The sequence below is a fragment of the Desmodus rotundus genome, chromosome 2 (assembly GCF_022682495.2).
Source record: "Desmodus rotundus isolate HL8 chromosome 2, HLdesRot8A.1, whole genome shotgun sequence".
Taxonomy (NCBI): domain Eukaryota; kingdom Metazoa; phylum Chordata; class Mammalia; order Chiroptera; family Phyllostomidae; genus Desmodus; species Desmodus rotundus.
Window position 1 is genome coordinate 126,493,687 of NC_071388.1, and position 16,912 is coordinate 126,510,598.

The 16,912-nt window shown below is 49.6% G+C and overlaps 1 long non-coding RNA gene across 1 annotated transcript; it reads right to left on the reverse strand.

Moving 5' to 3' along the window:
• Positions 1-1,219: 1,219 nt before the first annotated feature.
• LOC123480669 (uncharacterized) lies at positions 1,220-15,999 on the reverse strand. Its single transcript, XR_006656751.3, has 3 exons — positions 15,904-15,999; positions 13,763-13,887; positions 1,220-1,458 (listed from the first exon to the last, which is right to left on the reverse strand). It is a non-coding gene; the product is annotated as an uncharacterized lncRNA (long non-coding RNA).
• Positions 16,000-16,912: the final 913 nt, after the last annotated feature.

Consider the following 16,912-nt stretch of genomic DNA (forward strand, 5'->3'; position numbering starts at 1 on the left):
TCTAGGAGCCAAGAAAAAAACTAGTTGAAGAAGGTGGGAGTTTATCACTTCTGTCACATGCCATTAAGATGTCAAGTAAGAAGAGGACTAAGGACTGGCTGTTGCACACCCGTGTATGCAGAGTAACAAATACATTCAGAGAGGTAGTGAAATTCCTACTGGGAAAGAACAGAAGTACCGTGGAGGGCGTATTGGGACCCCTAGCATCTGTGAATGCACTTCACATTGTACTTCTGCCCTGAGCCAGAGGGGGGTGGCTCAGGGCAGAAGTACAATGGGGGGTTGGTACTGTTCCTTACCAGGTACTGGAGAGCAGAGTATTGAAAGAGCAAGAGCATGAAGCCACTGTCTAGTCATTTCCAAGCCAAAAGTAGCCCTAGTTCCCTGCCCACTCGCTGCCCGCTCCTGGGCAGGCAGGATAATGGAGAGGGCTTGGCATTCAACAAATGCTGAATGGGTGGTTGAATAAACAAATGCCTGTTGGTGGCAAAAGAGGCCCCATTGTTGTGCTTGAATCTTCTGGACTCTTACTTTCAGCCATTGGGCACCATGAAACCAGAATATTGCTCCTGAAAGCTGGAGGACTGCTGCCACCATTTCTCCAGCTCAGAGAGGGCTTGGTATCAGCCTGTGAGTGTGGGCCTGACGAACTCTAGAGATGCAAAATAAAGCTACTTCATAGTAGCACAACTTTTCCAGCAGATTTTCCCTGGCCACTTGTGATGTCTTGTCAGACCACCCCCACTCCTCCACCCCCCAAGTCTCACCTACTGCAGGGAGCTTTCCTGAGCTGAGCTTATCAGTCAAGGAAGGAGCTGAACAGAAGGCCCATACTTGGCTCTACTGGGAGATGACAGGAACACAGGCCAGGCTCTGAGTCTCTGAGGAGGTGCTCCTGCTGTCCCACCACCAGGCCAGCCACTGCCGTGCGAGGCCTTGGACAGCGATCAACAGGCACCCTGTCCCTGCTGCTTTATAGCTGAATGGGTGTCTCTTAGAAAGTTGTGTTTCTTTCCCTACCAGATTGAAAAAAAAGCTGGATATTTTTGCCATACAAAAACCATGATAGAATATCTGGGGTTTTTTTTTTTATTGTTCAGTTACAGTTGTCTGCATTTTCTCCCCCCACCTTCACCCTCCCCCTTGATTTTGTCCATGTGTCCTTTATAGTAGCTCCTGTAAACCCCTCTCCCCACTGTCCCCTCCCCACTCCCCTCTGGCTATTCTTAGATTGTTCTTAACTTCAATGTCTCTGGTTATATTTTGTTTGCTTTTTTCTTTTGTCGATTATGTTCCAGTTAAAGGTGAGTTTTTGTATTACGTTTGCACGTTTGTCTTCATCTTTGACGCAGAATCAGGTGGGCAGGCGGCTGAGGCAGACGGGCAGGCTGGGCGGCCCCATGCTGGATGAGCTGCTGGCTGGGCTCAAAGCTGGTGGGCTATCTGTAGTATGTAGGCCTGTGATAACAGGTGTTTCCCAGGAGAGAAAAAAAGAACTAGTCACTTTATTGGTGACTAATAAATTATTAGTAGTTATACAACTACTAATAATTACTATAAATTATAAGTAGTTTTATAATTATTATTATAAAATATTCTGGAGGCTCCAGCCTGAAAGCAAGGTGCTGCAAGGGCAGCGCTGCTTCTGAAACCTGGAGGTGGATCCCTCCTTCCCTTTTTATAGCTGCTGTGGTCGTGGGCCTCTGGGCAACCCTTGGCTTGCGGCTGCATCAGCAGCTTTTAGTCTCCTTTGTCATCACATGGCCATTCTCCCCCGTGTGTCTGTGTCTCGTCCTCCTCTTATGACACCAGCCACCCTGCTTCAGCATGACCTCCTCCGAACTGATCCCGTCTGCAATGATCCTATTTTCAAACGAGGTCACATTCTGAGGAACTGGGGTGAGGACCTCACCATAGCTTTCTTTGTTGAAAGGGGGTGGAGTTACAATTCAACCCACAACAGCATTATTCACAAGCCATCCCTGACTAGTGGGTGGTGGGCCACGGGAGCCTGACGTATAAAAACAGGCCCAGCTCCAGAGAGAGAGGTTTCAAATCCCGGCCTTCTTACCTGCCATGAGACCCTGGGCTGGTACCCAACCTCTTCCTTTGCAAAGTGGGGTCACACATGAATACCAACCAGGTCATTACAAACACATCTGCTGAGCCAGCTTTCATAGCAACGACTGCCCAAATGCCCATAATGACAAGGGTGACTTTGAAATCTACCATCTCTTCTTTTCCTTTTACCCCTTTTCCCCTCCATGCAGGAAGTTACACTTCAAGGCTGAGTGGACTGTGGTGAGGCAAAACCCTTCGGTGGGAAGTCAGCAGTGCGTTGCAGGCTGAGGGACTTAACCACAGCGCCCCTCAGACTCCACATCATTGTGGCCGGAGTGTGGAGTGAGGAGAGTGAGGAGCAAGGCTGCTGCAGAAGCAACAGCCAGGTCAAGAGCCTCACTTGTCTGTTGAGGAGCGTGGACCTTGTTGAGTGAACGCTCAGAGGCTCTGAAAGGTCTTCGGTGGAGGAACAGAGGAGCAAGACTAAAGGCCAGCCCGCTAGGAACTGCAGTGATCACTGCAGTGAGCCCCGCAAGAGGTGGCTGCAGTGGCTCCCGTGGTGGCAGTGGGGTGACATTCAGCAAGTGACATTGGCAGGACTTGCCCAGTGCTGGATGCCCAGAGGGGCCAGCTGCTCTGTCCTGAGAGGGAAGCACCTGGCCCAGGATTGGTGGCACCTAACCAGCCCCGGCACAGTCCCCTGCCCCCACAGCAGCCCCCCAGCAAAATAGGGCCCTGTCTGTAGGCCAGTGTGTCCCCTACTCTTCCTGGTAGATGATACACGATGGGACAATGTTTCATGAGGAAACGCCCCTGACTTCTGGCTGGTGGCAGAAGGAAGGAGACTCCAGCAGCACAGTGACAATCCTCGTTCTGGGAGGAGGAAATGGGGGCATCATATCATTATCTGTTTGGATATCTGCCTTCATCACCAGGCAGCCAGCGCCTGTGGTTGAGATGGTGTCTTTATTCACAGCCCAGGGAGATACACACCTCCGTTCTTAAACTCAGGTGTGATGGGCTCATAGCTTCTTCATTTTTTCTGGGGATTAATTTGTATTTTGAGGACACTTAGTCTTGGTTAATGCAGGAATCTTGTCCTCTTTCCCTGGAACACACGAGTGTGGCAGGTGTGGCTTTGTAGGGTGTGGGGCAGGGTCAGGCCCAGGCCTCAGGGGCTCCTTTGGTCCACTCCAATCAACATCCCACATCCCTGAGAAACCCTAGCCAGCCAGGCCAACCCTAGGACATCTGCTCCACAGGCTGTAGTCTCCCATCCACAGTCCTCTCTGCTTGGATACTGACCTGCTTCTTCCCCCCTCACAAGCTCAAGGATCATTCTATGTTTCCTGATGGAGAACCCAACCCCCTTCCCTCACCCCCACCACAACCCCAGGACTGACTGGATGAGGTCTCTATAGTTTCCCATCACCACCAGGTATGCAGGGGTCAGCCCGGAGCTCCCACGCCAGGCTGGGCCACTGGGATTTCTGGGGAGCTCAGTACACGGCCCCACCCTCCACCTGGGCAGGGGAGCTGTCCGGCCCTTCTGGCTTTCTCGTTGCCATGTAGTGTCTGGGGCTCTGTCATCCCCTCCCCATGGCTCCCTCACTGCGGGGCTGTGAGAGGCCAGCACAGGCCCCTTCTCAATGACCTGCCAGTGTCTAGGGGTGTCTTCAAGGGAGCCATTAAAATAAGGGCACATGGACTGGGGAGGACAGGACAGCAAAGAGCTGGTGGAGTAACAGATGGGGCCCCAGGGCCCCGAGAGGGGCTGGGATGGAGCACTGGTGCCAGTGTAGGCGGTGGCATCAGAAGAAACAGATGTGAGGGAGGAGCTGTGACAAGATAGCTGCCATTGGTGGCTTGATGGGGTACAGGCTTTCTGGGGCATTTGCTTGGGGATAGAACAGCACCTGGTGAGTCCACGAAGACTCCAGACCCCCAGGTCCCTTATCCCCAGCTGTCAGGCTCATGGAGTCCTAGGAAAATTCATTCAGTAACATGTGGGAGGGTGTGGGTTTGCTCCTTTCCATGTCAGGTTTCCTGAGTTTGGGGTCCAGTGCTAGGAAACTTCCACCATTGTCCTGGGAAGTCTCCTTGAGGTCCTTCTCAAGATCTAGCGAGCAGGGGATGTTACTGCGTGAGTGATGAGTGACCGCACAGAGGGATTTCCTTCCTGACTGTGGTCACCAGTCCTTCTCCTGGGCCAGGACAGGGCACCAGGGAGGACAGGGGCAGGTGTGGGGGCTGTGCCCAGCTCATTGTGTCCTAGCACCCAGTGCTGGGAGGACTCAGCTCTCTGAGCTCTTGCTTCTGGAGCAATACTCTCTGCTGCCCTTGTTGCCTTGGCCCCCCTTGGCTAGGGATGCCCAGGAACACCCGGGCTGTCCCTGTTCATTCCAGGAGATTCCTGAGCCCAGACATCTTCCGGGCACCCAAGCTCTGGGACCAGCTGAGCCCCTTGACTGTCCCATGGAGGGGCTTTCTGGGAGAGGGTGGATGTGCCCAGGAAGGAGGGGCCACTCCAGAGTACCAGCCAGCCCAGGTCTCAGGCAGCCTTCTTGGGCAGCAAGTGGGCCAGGATGCAGCCCCAGCCCAGGTGACTCAGGCTGTAGAGAGGACATGCTCTGGCTCTGGCCCAGGCAGTGCCTTCCACAGTCTCCATCAAGACCTCGGTTTGCTGATCCCTACACTGCACACAGTTGTGCTGCAGGCAGGCCCTCCAGGTCACTCTCTCTAGAATTCTCTGCTCCTGACGTCACAAAGACACACCCTGAGGGAACAGAGGCTGACATCTGAGATTATAAACCCCACACTTGGGTCAGCCTCTCATTCTGTTCATTGGCAGCGATGAAGAAGAAACGCATCTCTTTTGCTCCTCTCCCCAGACCACGCTCTCCCACTCTTCCCTCTGCCTCTTCCCTCTCACGGAATCCCCACTCCCCCTGCCCTCCACAGGCCCCCCCTTCTGGGCCTCAGCCTGTCCCTCCCCCTGCCCCCCCACCTCGCCAAACCAAGTTCCCATCTGTCGTCAGCAGGGCCGCTCCTCTCCTGCCAGCCCGCAAGGCCAGCAGCCTCCGCAGGTCCTCTGGGATCCCTGGCATCTCCTACCCTGTCAACCCCCCTTCCTCTCCTTCCCTCCCCCAAGTGGTCTCCCACACAGCTAGTCAGTGTCCTGTCCTCCCGAATCCCCCTCCTAGTCCTTTTCTGGCCTGTGGCCCCCTGAGCAGAGGGTCACCACTTCCCGCCACCATCTCCCCTCCCTTGGGCCGTCCTGCAAGCTGTCGCAGGGGCCAGGAGTCCCTGCCACAGGGAACTGCTCAAAGATTCAGGTGCCAGACACCTGCTGTGTACAGGGAGCAGAATGCAGCGGGAAGCATCCACAGGTAATTCTGGTGGGACCCCCAGGAAGCCCCCTATCCCCTGCTGTCTCCACAGTGAGATCTCGGGCATGTGGGTGTCTAGCCTGTGTCACGGAGTGTATGCCCCTCCTGGGCATTGGTGGAGGAGCGATGGTGCCCTGTGCCTGGTATATACCCCACTCCCCAAACCAGCCTTCCTGGGAGAGAGTGACTAGGGTCCCTCTGGTAGAGCAAAGAATGTCTGGGCTGGGGGTGGGGAGACTGTAGCACTGGAAAGAGAGGTGAAGCCCCGCTGTGAGGTATTGGGGCCTGGAGGCTGGGGGAAGTCGGGGACCCGACTGGGGCAAAGCACCCTGTTCACTCTGGTCTTGGGCACTCAGAGGGCAGTTGCTGAGCTCTGCAGTTGAGCCGGCCCTCAGCTTCGCTGAGTCAGGGCCCTGTTCCTGCAGCCTCCCTTGGGGTAGCCGTAGGCCTCTGGGGGGGTGGGGGGTGAGAGAAAGTTGCACCTGGAGGTGAAGGCCATCTGCAGGGGCCACTCTGAAACCTCGGGGGACCCCCCCACACCATCCTCCCCTCCCTTCCCTGCAGGGCCCAGGACGGCCAGAGCTACTCTCATTTCCCATCTCTGACACGAGCGAGGACAGCCCTGACTGGCCGGACATTGGGGAACCCACATTCCAACTCTTCTGTTGGCACAACTGACCCAAGCAGCTTGAGATTGGACAGCCAAAAATTGGCATATTTACCCCATGTCCCTAGGAAGGTGAGTCTGGGGAGTGCTGAGTGTGGAGGAGGGAGACCCCTGGACACTCAGAAACCACACAGGTTGCCCCTCAAAGTGGGCCCACCTGGGCTGGCTGTCCTGACCACAGCCTGCTGTGCTCAGGGTCCACAATGATGCTTTCTTTTGGCCCCTGTAGCCCCCTCAGTTTTGATCACCGTGTACAGGCGGGGTGAAGTCATGTGCTGAAGACACACCCTGCGACTGGCGCCCCCTCACCAGGAAGCACAGCGTTTGCAGGCCAGGGGAGCCGGACCCCTCCGCCCGTGGCCTCCAGTTTGCAAAAGATCATCAGGTGAACGCGGCCTGCCAGGACCCCAACCTCGGGGTCTGCTTTCTAATGCCCAGAGCAGGTGGGGAGCCAGGCCGAGTTTGAGGACCTCTTCCACAAGACCCTTCCTGCATGGTAGCCCCTTCTCTCTGTCCATCTGCTGGAGGGGTAGTCTTACCCCAAATGGAGCCTCTATGGGGTCCTGGTCCAGGCACAGGCCAAAAGCCAAGTAAGAACCCACTGCTGGAGGCTCCAGCATCCCCAGGCCCGGCACGGCAGACCAGAGGGTGGGAGGACTGGCTGCCTCTGGAGCTGCCTCCCAGCTGCAACCCGTGTGCTGTACAGTCAGGGGAAGAGTCCTGGCCTGATCCTGCTTCCAGAAGAATGACAAATTCTCCTACTCCTTCACCTGACCCCCAAATTCTTCTTGTCCATTGTCTCTCCCAACACACACACAGCAGTCCTCCAGATCAGATATGGGTCACCTTGGTCCATGTGAGACCACACACTGCTCTGCATACCTGGTCCCTCCCCATTCTTGATGGGGTAAATGGGCATATTTGGGGCTGTGTTACTGCCAGAGACCCACAGACTCGTGTGCTTTGGGGTCGAGAAGCCCTTTGGTATCCTGCTCAGTGACGAGGAGACACCACTAGGAATGCCCATGGAACCAGAAGTACGAGGTCCAGACTCCTGCAGCCTGGGGGAGGGAGCCAGGCAGCCTGAAGGATACACACTGTCCTTTCAGGACCACAGAGGTGGACAGCTTCTATGAACACCTCCCCGGACCACACCCACCCTATTGGGTTTGGAAACTCCTCTGGAAAATATCTGGGGCTCCAAATAGCCCCACCCCTGAGGCCCCTGACTTTGGTCCATGACCTGAGCTTCCCCCAGACACCAGCATTTCAGACAAGATGCACCAAGGACAGAGCTGTGCCATATCTACACAAGAAACCCGTGACCCAGCCCCTTGGGGCCATGGGACAGGAGCCTTATCCCCAGAGCTCCTCAGCCCCCTGCCCAAGGCAAAGGAAAGGCTGGGTCCTCAAAGGTTCAGTCCAGGTCTCAGAGATGCAGGGAAATGGAGAAACCTGAGGAAGAAGCTTGTGAGAAGGGTATGTATGTGGTTGGCTAGTCTCCTCGCTCTCCATCTTGCAAACTTGCCCTCTCAAGAGATGCATCCCACATCCAAGTGGGGAGGTGGGAGCCATGTTGTAGCCAACTTTCCTTTCCAAGTGCTACTTGGGGGCAACATTTTATGGGCTGTCAGAAAGACCAGGCTCTTCTGCCAACAATGGAAGATGTTTAACCAACACTTGGAACAGATGCTGCTGGAGTCAGCGTTTCCCATAAACACGGGATCAGACTTGGAGGCTTTATTTCTTCCCACCCAGAAGGACTTCCTGCAATTTCCTGAGGGAAATGAAAAGGAGGCAAGGTCATGAGACCTCACGGAGAGCTCCAGGCTGCCCCAGGGCTGAGGAGGGAGGGGGGTGGTACCAGGGCCCAGAGACCCTGCTGCTAGGGGTCCCAGAGACTTCCATATTTCCCAGAGCTGGTAGAATGGAGCCTAAAGAGGGCCAGCAACCTCCCCTGACTCTCCTCCTCACTCCAGGCTCCCAGCACCGGTCAGCCTCCCCTTGTCTTTCCTCGAAGTAACAGAAAATAGTTGTTAAAACCATTTCACAGAAGCACAGGCAGAAGGCCAGGGTATGTGGGGTTAGCTGAATCATTTTTTGGTAACCTGGTTACAGAAAGATAATTTTGATTGTTGTTCTTAATGTGTTTTATAATGAATAAACGTTGTTAAATAGTCTTTTGTAAAGAAAATTGATTCCGTCTGAAGCCCACCCTGACAGCTTCACTTCCTCAGGCGGCAGCTCAGAAGGCCCTGGGCTGAGCTTTCACACGACCCACCCGACCATCGGTATGAGGATGACTGACCAAGTTTTAGAGCGCTCCCACGTCTAGTGCTCCCTGGTACATTTTCTCTAGTCTATTTGGTGATCCAACAGCATCTGTGCTGCCTGGTGTACAGATTCTGAGAAATTAGCATTAATGTTCTTCTAGATGAGAACTGTGTCACGTGATTGTGTTTTTTGAATGAACTAGAGCAAGACTTTCTTCAGTGGCTTCCATTTTGACTCAGAATCCACAAAACAGTTAGTTGCTAGTTATTACATACTATATTTTTATGTAATGTTAAGTCATAAGGCCCAAACTAAGACCAGGGCCATCTTATTCAAGGAAACCAATTAAAAATTTGTTAAATTCATGTTTAATTTGTTATTACATGTTTTAAAATGTATCAATAAACTTAGGAGACTAGGGAGACAAAAACAAGACTAGGGCAACATTTTCCAGCTCAGTTTGGACTCGAGTCGCAACTTCTATCCTCTACTTGGAAGCTAAGAAGAATCATCATAAATATTGTCTCCTTGCCACATAGCCTCCAGCCAGACCACCAGTAAGACCCTGATATTCACCAGCACTTGTTTTCTGTGTGTTTGATTATGACCATCCTAGTGTGTTGGAAGTGGTCAAAGCATACCCTTTGGACACAAGCTTGAAATGTCCCGTCAACTGCTCTGATGTCACCCTTTGGTCTCATGAGGTCACCTAAGGCTTCCATTCTCCTGTAAATCAGGTGAGCCTGTGCTATCTTACAGCTAAGTTGGTGATCCAGGGACTCACACCTCTAGGAGAGGGATCCTGGTGTCCACTAAGCATGAGGTGAGCTGAATGTTTGCAAAGCAAAGGACCGAACAAACAAAAACTCAAAGAAACTGACTTTTCCAGCATATGGCCCACTCACAATGTACTTGGGAGTACAGGAAAACAGACATGATATTAACGTGGGGGAAGGGTGTGAAATACTTGAGACAGGTGACCTTTAGGACTTTGTTAAGCTCCACTATGTGTGTGGTGAGGGTGACCTGGCCCAGGCCAGGATCCCAGGCCTCCTGAGAAAACCACATCTGTGGGGGAATCATCCTTCCAGGACCAGCCCCACCAGGGAAAATTTTCAGCCAGCACTTGTTGTTTAGGGTCTTAGTGGCATAGAGACCAAACCCTGGGGCTGGGGACCCCAGTGTCAGACCCTGAGACTCACGAGGGTGAGAATGACCACTCCCTGTACCGGAAAGAGACTCAGAGGAAATGCCAGTTTCCACAATGGCCAAGAATCAAATCAGATTCTTTCTCCATCCCTTTCCTTCAAGCCCCCCACAACCTCCTGTAAAAACCAAGGCACCAACCACGGAACTTACATGGGGAGGTCCAAGGTAATTTTCCTTACAGCTGGTGGATGATGTTCGTTATGGTTATTTTTCATGCTTGGCAGCCAAGTAGAGGTCAGTAGCATTCATTCAATAATCTAGGTTTTCTCTTGTGTTAGCCTCACACCATGTAAAGTACCACCTAACTTTGGAAGTGGAGAATTCTACCTGGTGGATCAGGGGAGGCTAAACAGATGAGGGGGCATTTTGGAGGGACCTGCCTTAAAGGGTGGATGGCACTGAGATGGAAGAGGATGGGGCAGGGAGGTAAAGGTGTGTCCCATGTGCACGTATGGACGGCTGAGCCGGGAAACCAAAGGTGAGTGTCCCAGAGTACAATGGACTTCTGGGATTAAATTGTAAATCCAAAATGTACCCCAAATTTTATGTCAAAAGTCTACTGGCTAAATTTTAGAAGTCTGAGGTTTTGGAACAGAGATCATTATTTCTTGGTCCTGTTAATTGTGAGATTTCCTCCATAGTTACTCTGCTGAACATTTGCCAGACTAAGTTTTCTACTGAGGCCGGTGGATGTCTTTCTGTGAGGTAGGAACAGAAGGTTTTGGGGGCACCTGGGCTACCCAGGACCATCACATTTATCCTCCCCCCTAAACGTGTCCCAGTTTGGACAATGCATTGTAACTGTCACTCTAATTATCATGGGTTATCATTTATTTTTTTAATTGTAAAATTTGCCATTTTAACCAGGCGTACAGTTTGATGACATTAAATACATTCTCATTGTTGGACCACCGTCACTACCACCCGTCTCCAGAACTCTCTTCCTCGTGCAAAACTGACACTCTGTGCTCACTGGGTGTCAGCACCCCACCCCAGCCCCAGCTCCTGGCAGCCAGCACCCTGCTCTCTGTCTCCGACTGCTCTAGGTCTCTCATGTATCTGTGATCATCACACAGCCTTTGTCTTTTTCTTACTGGCTTATTTCATTTAGCACAATGTTTCTCAGATTCATTCACATTACAGCATGTGTCAGTTTCCTTCCTTTTTAAGGCTGGGTAATATTCTATTGTGTACATGTATAAATTCCATGTTGTTTATGCATCCATCTGTAGACAGACACTCAGGTGTTCCTACCTGTTGGCTATTGTGAACATTTGTTGTGTCTCTGCTTCCAATTCTTTTCAGTTCAAGAAGTGGAATTGCTGGATCATGTGGTAATTCTCTCTTTAATTCTTTGAGGAACTTCTATACTGTCTCTATTAGTGGCTACACCATTTCACATCCCCATCATAAGAGCATAAGAGTTCCAATTTCTCCACATGCTCTCCAGTACTTGCTTTAAAAAATAATAACAATAATAGTCACCTTCATGGGTGTGAAGTGGAATCTCACTGTGATTTGACTGCATTTTCCTAGTGATTATGACATTGAACATCTTTTCAGGTGCTTGTTGTCCATTTGTATCTCTTTGGAAAAATGTCTATTCAAGTCCTCTGCCCACTTTTTAATCAGATTGTTCATTTATTTTGTTTTTATTTTTTGTCTTAGTGTAACAGGGTGCAGCCAAGGTGGGGGGCCCAAATGGGGATTTGTAATGGGGTCCAGAACTCAGGGTGTCCAGGAAATATTAGAAAAAATATATATAGTATGCTTTCACCCCCACAAGTCTGAATGGGGATGGGGGGGAGGCAGGAAGAGACACATGGAGTAGGGCCATTGAGAGTTGTTTTGTACAGCAACAGCTGTACAGCTAACCTCTGGCTCGGTCATTTAACATATCTATAGCCTTTAACTGGTTTCATGGATATGTTAATGGCTGTGGCCATGCTTTGAGCCAGGGGGATAGAAGTGACACCCAAGATGTAACTGGGAGGCAACTCCCCCTGGTTACAGTGTCTGCGTGAGAGCTTGGAGATGATTGGCTCCATGCCATGGGGCCATGCCGGCCCAGACTTACAATGGCAGCCCAGTAAAGGTGAAAAAAATATGGGAATGCTGGCAGGTGTAATTGATTGTGGGAGGAGTGGGAAATGGGGCTGCAGAGGAAGACTGGCACTGGGATTTAAACCCAGGTGTGGCAGCCATGCCTGGTTGGGACTGTGTGGCTTTGGGGTGCTCCCTTTTGCCACATGGCTTAAGAAGCAGGAGAGACTTTGCCTGGAAGAAAAGGGGTGGAAGGACTCTTGCTGGTGGGCGTGAGAAGGTGCCACATGGCTTTGGATTAACTGGAGATTGTGGTGGTGACACAGCAGATGGTGCCGGGAGCCTGAATCACGGACTTCGCCTTCTTTTCCTGAGACATGATACCCCGGACTAGGCAGAGGGAGAAGGAAGGACTGTGTGTGTTTGTGGGAATTCTAAAGGACTTTAGTATTTTAATGAGACATTAAGTCATTACTCTAAGTCTGTATAACTTTTAAATAAATAATTCCTTTCCTTTTCACCAGTCTCTGGCATTGAAAGACGTCTTTTCCCTGGCAGTGGGAAAGGTGAATCTAGTACGGGGTGAGGGAGGACCCCCAGAGCAAAAGGGGGGGTCCTTTCGGTAACAGTGTATCGTTCGCCCCTCCCCCCGGTCTGTTCTGTAACATTAGGAGTTCTCTGTATTCTGGATATTAATCCCTTATCAAATATGTCATGGATTTTGTTTTACATGATTCTGGAACTTTTGTTCCTTGTAAGATACTGAGATATACAGAGTCCCCAAATTGGGCTTTTACTTAAATGGCTCAATTGAATTGTATCACTAAAAATTAGAGGCCGTCTGTCTTTCAGCCTTTCCGCTACCCCAGTAGTCATTTCCTTTCATCTCACCAGAGACCGTGGCTGTGGTGGTAGCTGCCTGCGGTGAATAATGTTCCCCCCAAATTCATGTTCACCCAGGGCCTCGCATTGTGACCTTATTTGGAAACAGGGCCTTTGCAGATGTAGTTGCTATGTCAACAAGGTCAAACTGCATTAGGGATATACAAAGTAAGAAGGCGGTAGGATGATGGAGAGATTGGCGAGAAGCAGCTACAAGCCGAGGATTGCCTGCCAACACCAGGAGCTGGGAAGAAGCGAGGAAGGATTCTTCCGTAAGCCCTTCAGAGAGAGCGTGGCCCTCCCACCTTCATTTTGAACTTCTAGCTTCCAAAACTGTGAGACAATAAACTTCTGTCATTCAAGCCTCACAGTTTGTAGTGCTACGTTACTGCAGCCGCGGGGAAACTGATCCAGTAGGTAATGGAGACGGGAAGTTCTTTAATGTCACCGTTACATCTCTGTGGGCCTGAGGCCCTGGACCTGACCTTCAGAAGCATTTGTGGCCTTTTTCTCCCCTTAGGTGAAACCAGAGGCCTGGAGGGGGCGGGGGCTGTCTCCTTGGCCTTCCCCCAGGGCAGATAAGGCTCTGGTGAAGTGTTTCCCTTGTGGCTGGGCTTTCAAAATGATTACCTTTCTGTTGAGCATATGTTAATATGGTGACTTTTCTCCTCTCCTTCCCTGAAACAAGAAGATTTTTTCCCCACCTGCCAGTGATAACCTGGTGGAGGTCCTGGAGATCACTCCAGGAAATCGCCAGCTGCCCTAAGACTAGAACCCCAGGATTTGTTAAATCTCAAGCCTGCAGCGATTGGTCAGACTGTTTGACTTCCTCCCCGCGGCCGCTCCAATGGCACTTCAGTTCCTGGTGCCTTGTGATTCTGTCTGCCTGTCCCTCCAGATTTCAGGGTGGTGGCTTGCCTTCTGACCTCAGGTCACCAATAGATCTAAGAAAAGTAGTTTTGCGATTCAATCTCCCTACTAATCCTTTTTTTTTTTCTTTTTAAAAGGCATTGTGTGTTCTATAATGGAGACTATGGGAAATGACAGGGAGTAACGAAAATGAGAGACATGGGAAAGCTACAAAAGCCCAGAATCTTATAAAATCTCAAAACATGACTTTCTGGTCTGTGATTCTGAGTTCCGTTCTAGACTTTCTTTAGGGCTCACTAGCATCTCCTGTATCTGACCTTGGCAGATGGTGGTCGCTCCTTCTTCTGTGCTGCCAGGCATTACTCACCTTGTCCTTCTCAAAACTGTTTCTTGTGTTTTCTTGTTTTGCTGTTACTTTGTAAACAATTTGAGCGTCTTCTCTGTTCTGAGAGCAGCCTGCTGTCTTGCACACAGCCGTCTGTGATGAGGACTCTGGGAAAAAGGACCAAGAGTTGAATTGGACTCTTCCCCCACTTCCTGTCGCACAAGGTCAGGCACGCGCCCGCGTGTCCATCCTGGCTCTGAAAGGGACAGACAAGCCCTCGGAAGAGCCTTTCTGAATCTGACGACTAGAAATTTGCCCAGACTATCAATGCATGTTCATTGTGGAAAACTTGGGAAATACAGGTAACTATGAATTGACTATTTTGGTACAATTCCTGTGGCCTTTTTACTAAGCAGTGCTAATGCTCAAGGGAGAGGAAAAAAGAGTTCTCTAAGAATCAACAGAATCGAGGGCTACTGTTGCTGCCCTTGTTGGGTACCTACACAAACAGAGGTGACACAGTGGTTTAGGAATGTGGCTGGGCAGGAACGTGGCCTTTGGGTCAAATGTGTCTGGGCTCTGATCTGTCACTTAACGGATGACCTTGGGCAAGTTGCTTCTCTGTGTGTCGGTTTCCTCATCTGAGACTAACAACGGCTTCTGGCTAGGGTGGTTGAGGGCACTAGCGACCTGGCGTACGAAACACTTAACCACAGCTCCAGGAGCAAAGTCCGTGGAGCAGTTGGAGGGAAAGGAGGAGAAGGAAGGGAGAGCATCTGGTACATGTGTTTGTTGTTGTACTTCCTGTGGAAGATCTGTTGCTGTTTTAAATAGGACAATTAAAATGACAGTTAAAAACAGGTTTCAACTTGTCTTCACAGAGGAATGCCAGCATATAAGTAAAAAAAGGACTGATAGAATTGGATAGTCACCATTTTTCAAAGACCCCTGCCCGCCCCTCCAAAATAACTGATTCAATCAATATCATCAACAGACGCTTAAGCCACGGCTGGAAGGATGTCGGTATAGGACGTTTGCACAGTATCATGCCCCACTTTGCACATAATGTATTAATTACGCTGGAGATATTTGTCAGGCATCGCAGTAACTAAGTGATCCAAATTCAATTCATAAATAATGGGACAAACTAACATTATATACAGTATTATCTCAGCAGTATTTTTACCAAAAAACAGTTAATCTAATCTACATCATGAGGAAATAATTACGCAAATAGAGATTTGAAGAGTCCATGAGACTCTAAACATGTCAATCATAAAAGACCAAAAAGGTGGAGGGACAGCTCTAGATAAAAATATGTTAAAGAGTTGAATACAATATGTGAACCTTGATTAGATGCAGGATAATAATTTTTACAAAAAGGATATAAAGACATTGTGGAGACAATTGGGGCAACTTGAGTAGGGCCTGTCCATTAGACAACATCACGTCTGTGTTAAATTTCTTTGGCGAGAAGACGGAATTGTTGTTACATAAGAGAATGCCCTTCTTTTCATAGATGCAGGCTAAATATTTAGGACTGAAAGTCACCTTTTATGTCTGCAACTTACTTTCAAATGGTTCAGCACAAAAGATTACATTTGGTAAAGGGTAAAAGGGTATTTAATTGTCAACTTTTCTGCAAGTTTGGTGTTTAAAACAATAAGGCATAAAACCCCATGAACGCATGCTAGGACAAGTCTTCCCACTGGTGTAAGCATTGGGACTCCCTCTTAAGGAGAATCAGAGAGGCTGTGGCTTAAAGACACCAGCATACTTTTTTCTGTCTGCATTTTACTGCATGTCTCCCTTTTGACATCTGGTCTACCAAGGAAGTGTAATCATTCTCTACCCTTGAATTGTGTTTGGTTTTGCTTTACATTCTAAGAAACTTTTCATTGAGCTGGTATTTGGTGACACTATGAATGTGCTGATAAATTTAGACACTGGCACTGTCTTGAATAAGCTCAAGAGAAAGTGCAGTGAGAAAGAGCCCGTGTTCAGGTTGTAGAAATTTCACAAGTACGTAAAGAAGTCTCTGTGAAAGTCACTTTCTTTCCAAAGAAACATCTAATCCATTGCCACATACACCATAACAAGAACTCAGACCTGTGTCACATCAAGGAAGTAGGAAGTTAAGGTCATTTCACTGGGCGAGCCCTGAAGAGATAACATGTACTCACGTACGAACACTGCAGTGTGGTTTGTGTCGTCTTAACCTGGGTAGTGCACAGTGAATTATTCTTTCCTTTGACATTCAAAGCAGATGGAGATCATCATTTCCTAGGAAGAATGAAGAAGTTGTGATTCCAGCTCTTGGTGACAGAGGAAATCACTGTCGCCCAGTAAACGTGTAAGAATAGTAGGGAGAGCTCAAACGATAAATCTGTCCCTAAATGGAACTGCGTCAGCGGGTAACACACACACTTCCTTTCACCTCCCAACCCCCGGTGTCTGACGTGACGCCTAGAGGGCCACGTTAGGAAAGACTGCTGGCTGGGGAGAAGGGGCGCAGCGGCCGAGAGTGCTGTCTCTGTGGAGGAGTGTAATGGCACGCACACCACATTTGCCATCTTGAATTTCCAGCACAAACTAAGTTGGATGTTTAAAAAACACTAAAGCTTTCTAAAAACCATTTATTAAAATAATGATCATAACAATAGCTTAATAGCCTTTGGGCCAGACATTAATCTAACACTGTATATGTATTAACTTATTTAATACAACAATTTGTTGAGGTAAATACTATTATTATCACCCCCATGTTACAAACAAGAAACTGAAGTCTTCTTCAGGTGTGTGTTCACCTTCTTGAGATGGCCTTTTCTGGCCATCTGTATTTTAGACTTCAGGCCTGTCCCTGCCACTCCCAGTCTCCCTTCCCTGCTTGAATTTTCTCCTGTCTCCCCCCCCACCAGAATGGAAGCTTCCGAAGGCAAAGATTTTTGTTTATTTTGTTTACTGCACTATTTCTAACAACTTCCCTACGTCTCTGCTTGGCACTGAAATGGCCCTCAATAAATCCTTGTGTATGTAATAATGAGGCTTAGGGTACGCCTCTGTTGGTTGGAGCGTCGTCCCATACACCAAAAGGTTGTGGGTTCAGTCCCTGGGTGGGGCACATATGGGAGGCAACCAATTGATGTTTCTCTCTCTCCTCTCTCTAAAAGCGATAAACACTTTTTTTTAGAT